The sequence below is a fragment of the Lactuca serriola genome, chromosome 3, assembly GCF_051521515.1.
Source record: "Lactuca serriola cultivar US96UC23 chromosome 3, Lser_US96UC23_V15, whole genome shotgun sequence".
Lineage (NCBI taxonomy): Eukaryota > Viridiplantae > Streptophyta > Magnoliopsida > Asterales > Asteraceae > Lactuca > Lactuca serriola.
The window spans coordinates 100,012,359-100,017,358 of record NC_136410.1 but is presented as its reverse complement, the minus strand read 5'-3'; the positions used below and the strand labels follow the sequence as shown (position 1 = coordinate 100,017,358).

Here is a 5,000-nt window from a genome sequence, read left to right as displayed (position 1 = left end):
ACCTTCGGTGCAAGCTGAAAACTTTTTGGACCCGATCCAAAGATTTTTGCAAACCACAAGGATCAAATTTGCAGTTTTGTCTTTAGTATTGGATTTTGTTTGAATTTATTTTATTTTTATTAATTAATAACTAATATCACCGAATCAAGGAATTTAACTTTTTGGAGTTTACACTTAAAAAACAACTGCATCTGTAATGAATTTATTCATCGTAATAACAAAAAACATTGCCTATCAAATGTTCATATCCAGCCACCAATTTCCGTTATCCCGCTACAAATTTTTATTATCCCGCCATTTGACCAGGTATATGATTTCAATTCGAAGCTACTCTGTGAATGCGAGCACTCTAGAGAGTTAAAACCATTGATCGAAAACCCTAATACCCTAAAACGACGAGAATTCGACGCTTTATCGCCGCTATTTTCACTAGTGCCACAACAATCGATGCTCTTGAGGTACCATTTCGACTGATACTTTTTTTTTTTATTTTTTTTTATTTTTTTTTATTTTTTATTTTAATTATGCATATCAAGTTTTGGAATCCAGATACATGAATTGAGTAATAGATCCTCTATTTTGGTTTAATATACGCATGTTCTGATTAGAGGTTATTGTTGCATTGTTGGTATTTTTCTATCCAGTCATCAATAAACGAGTTCAAAATATATAATGTTTGGGTCAAAACCCTAAATCACATTAGAGTTGGAAAATATAACAGGATTATAAATGCTTAAAATGTGTCTAAAGATACAACATGCAACAATAAGTGGCTGGTTTCTTAACATTTTTATGTAATTTCTGATTTCCAATTTATTTTCTAAATGAACTGGATTACCAAGTTGATAGAAATAATATTGTGAGAAACATTATTTATGTTCCTGCTGGAGGAAAAAATTATTAACATTGTAAGGTGATTGATTACCCCTTTTGTTTTTACTCATGGTTGAATATTTTTTTTATGATTGCATACTTAATTTTATATTAAATGTTAACAAGCTCATGAAAGTATTTTCTGCAGCATATGGTGAAAGAACCCGGACCAGTGTAGCATCCAACTTCCAGTTTCTGTGGTGTGTTTTCTATTATGCTCTACTTTTGTTAGTGGATATTTTGGACAATGCTCTTAATAAACAGGTTTTGTACGTTGTTTCTTACCAACATATTTTGTATGTTTTTATCAGTCTTCCATTTTTAGTCGTGTCTAGTGTAACATCCTACTGTTGCAGTGTATGTATTTTTGATATTTTGTTTCTGTGTAAAAGCCCATTTGCATTCAGATTTTGCTTAAATGTGTTCTGTTTTATTTCCTGGTAGGTGTTGATAAGCATGATGGGAATTTATCAACAAGAAGCATACGAGTCTTCAGTTGCATATCTAGTTTGATTGGCTTGTATACATTGAGGTGTTTCAAGTGAGCAACATGTAAAAATTGATGCTTTTAGGACGTGGGCTTTGGCTATGAGATTGGTGTCAACATCTTTTAAGTAGGTTTCATATGTGAACATCTCGTTAAGGTTGGATCCTACTTTTAGTGGTGATGTAAATATGCAGAAACTGATTGGAATTTAATAAAAAGAGTTCTTTGTTTTGTATATTAAGTGCAAAAATAGAAATATAAGGGAACCTGGTTGAATTAGTATAATAAGATTTTACTTGTAAGACTCGCCCCATATAAAACCTGGTTGCCAACCGGGTTGTATTAAAACCTGGTTGCCAACCGACTTTTCCTACTTTGGCAACCCTTTTAACATTTGAATTTTATGGTATGGAGTTTGGTGGAAGGTTAAGCTGTCATGCTAGGTAGTGTTGGGCGGCTATAGAGCATCAAATTCAACATATTATGTTACCGATTTTTCCTACAATCTTTGGCAACCCTTTTGAATTTGAATTTTATGGTATGGAGTTTGGTGGAAGGTTAAGCTATCATGCTAGGTAGTGTTGGGCGGCTATAAAGCATCAAATTCAACATATTATGTTACCGACTTTTCTTACAATCTTTGGCAACCCTTTTGAATTTGAATTTTATGGTATGGAGTTTGGTGGAAGGTTAAGCTATCATGCTAGGTAGTGTTGGGCGGCTATAGAGCATCAAATTCAACATATTATGTTACCGACTTTTCCTACAATCTTTGGCAACCCTTTTGAATTTGAATTTTATGGTATGGAGTTTGGTGGAAGGTTAAGCTATCATGCTAGGTAGTGTTGGGCGGCTATAAAGCATCAAATTCAACATATTATGTTACCGACTTTTCTTACAATCTTTGGCAACCCTTTTGAATTTGAATTTTATGGTATGGAGTTTGGTGGAAGGTTAAGCTATCATGCTAGGTAGTGTTGGGCGGCTATAGAGCATCAAATTCAACATATTATGTTACCGACTTTTCCTACAATCTTTGGCAACCCTTTTGAATTTGAATTTTATGGTATGGAGTTTGGTGGAAGGTTAAGCTATCATGCTAGGTAGTGTTGGGCGGCTATAAAGCATCAAATTCAACATATTATGTTACCGACTTTTCTTACAATCTTTGGCAACCCTTTTGAATTTGAATTTTATGGTATGGAGTTTGGTGGAAGGTTAAGCTATCATGCTAGGTAGTGTTGGGCGGCTATAGAGCATCAAATTCAACATATTATGTTACCGACTTTTCCTACAATCTTTGGCAACCCTTTTGAATTTGAATTTTATGGTATGGAGTTTGGTGGAAGGTTAAGCTGTCATGCTAGGTAGTGTTGGGCGGCTATAGAGCATCAAATTCAACATATTATGTTACTGACTTTTCCTACAATCTTTGGCAACCCTTTTGAATTTGAATTTTATGGTATGGAGTTTGGTGGAAGGTTAAGCTATCATGCTAGGTAGTGTTGGGCGGCTATAAAGCATCAAATTCAACATATTATGTTACCGACTTTTCTTACAATCTTTGGCAACCCTTTTGAATTTGAATTTTATGGTATGGAGTTTGGTGGAAGGTTAAGCTATCATGCTAGGTAGTGTTGGGCGGCTATAGAGCATCAAATTCAACATATTATGTTATCGACTTTTCCTACAATCTTTGGCAACCCTTTTGAATTTGAATTTTATGGTATGGAGTTTGGTGGAAGGTTAAGCTATCATGCTAGGTAGTGTTGGGCGGCTATAAAGCATCAAATTCAACATATTATGTTACCGACTTTTCTTACAATCTTTGGCAACCCTTTTGAATTTGAATTTTATGGTATGGAGTTTGGTGGAAGGTTAAGCTATCATGCTAGGTAGTGTTGGGCGGCTATAGAGCATCAAATTCAACATATTATGTTACCGACTTTTCCTACAATCTTTGGCAACCCTTTTGAATTTGAATTTTATGGTATGGAGTTTGGTGGAAGGTTAAGCTGTCATGCTAGGTAGTGTTGGGCGGCTATAGAGCATCAAATTCAACATATTATGTTACCGACTTTTCCTACAATCTTTGGCAACCCTTTTGAATTTGAATTTTATGGTATGGAGTTTGGTGGAAGGTTAAGCTGTCATGCTAGGTAGTGTTGGGCGGCTATAGAGCATCAAATTCAACATATTATGTTACCGACTTTTCCTACAATCTTTGGCAACCCTTTTGAATTTGAATTTTATGGTATGGAGTTTGGTGGAAGGTTAAGCTATCATGCTAGGTAGTGTTGGGCGGCTATAAAGCATCAAATTCAACATATTATGTTACCGACTTTTCTTACAATCTTTGGCAACCCTTTTGAATTTGAATTTTATGGTATGGAGTTTGGTGGAAGGTTAAGCTATCATGCTAGGTAGTGTTGGGCGGCTATAGAGCATCAAATTCAACATATTATGTTATCGACTTTTCCTACAATCTTTGGCAACCCTTTTGAATTTGAATTTTATGGTATGGAGTTTGGTGGAAGGTTAAGCTATCATGCTAGGTAGTGTTGGGCGGCTATAGAGCATCAAATTCAACATATTATGTTACTGACTTTTCCTACAATCTTTGGCAACCCTTTTGAATTTGAATTTTATGGTATGGAGTTTGGTGGAAGGTTAAGCTATCATGCTAGGTAGTGTTGGGCGGCTATAAAGCATCAAATTCAACATATTATGTTACCGACTTTTCTTACAATCTTTGGCAACTCTTTTGAATTTGAATTTTATGGTATGGAGTTTGGTGGAAGGTTAAGCTATCATGCTAGGTAGTGTTGGGCGGCTATAGAGCATCAAATTCAACATATTATGTTACCGACTTTTCCTACAATCTTTGGCAACCCTTTTGAATTTGAATTTTATGGTATGGAGTTTGGTGGAAGGTTAAGCTATAATGCTAGGTAGTGTTGGGCGGCTATATAGCATCAAATTCAACATATTATGTTACCGACTTTTCCTACAATCTTTGGCAACCCTTTTGAATTTGAATTTTATGGTATGGAGTTTGGTGGAAGGTTAAGCTATCATGCTAGGTAGTGTTGGGCGGCTACAGAGCATCAAATTCAACATATTATGTTACCGACTTTTCCTACAATCTTTGGCAACCCTTTTGAATTTGAATTTTATGGTATGGAGTTTGGTGGAAGGTTAAGCTATCATGCCAAAGTAGGAGACTAGAAGAAGGATGAAAAAATAACTGTCAAATTTAAGTCGAGAAAACTGGTTACACATCTCTTAGAACATCTTCGGTGCCCAACCAATGTTTTGACTTTAAACTATCACAACATCATCTATTCACTAATTTTAAATATCTTCTCCAATGGTAATGTGAAAGGTCATGGAAAAATCAAAGACATATTTTATGTGGTTAATCATAGACAAATTTGTCCTTAACTGATACTTGATTTTCCAGAAGTAAAGTTTCCAAAAGGATTGCAATCTTGACTGACTTATTTGTTTATATACAACATAATTATTTAATAAAACATATGAGGAGTTTCAGGAACAAGAAGGCATCCGAATAAATACATATTATCGGGATGCATGTAGGGAACTTGACAAAAGCAAAGAACATTGATAGTACTCTATT

General features: G+C 34.9%; 1 long non-coding RNA gene across 1 annotated transcript; it reads left to right on the top strand.

Moving 5' to 3' along the window:
• The first annotated feature begins 201 nt into the window (after positions 1–201).
• On the top strand, positions 202–1,595 carry LOC145094595 (uncharacterized). Its single transcript, XR_013703429.1, has 3 exons — positions 202–458; positions 1,022–1,137; positions 1,318–1,595. It is a non-coding gene; the product is annotated as an uncharacterized LOC145094595 (long non-coding RNA).
• Positions 1,596–5,000: the final 3,405 nt, after the last annotated feature.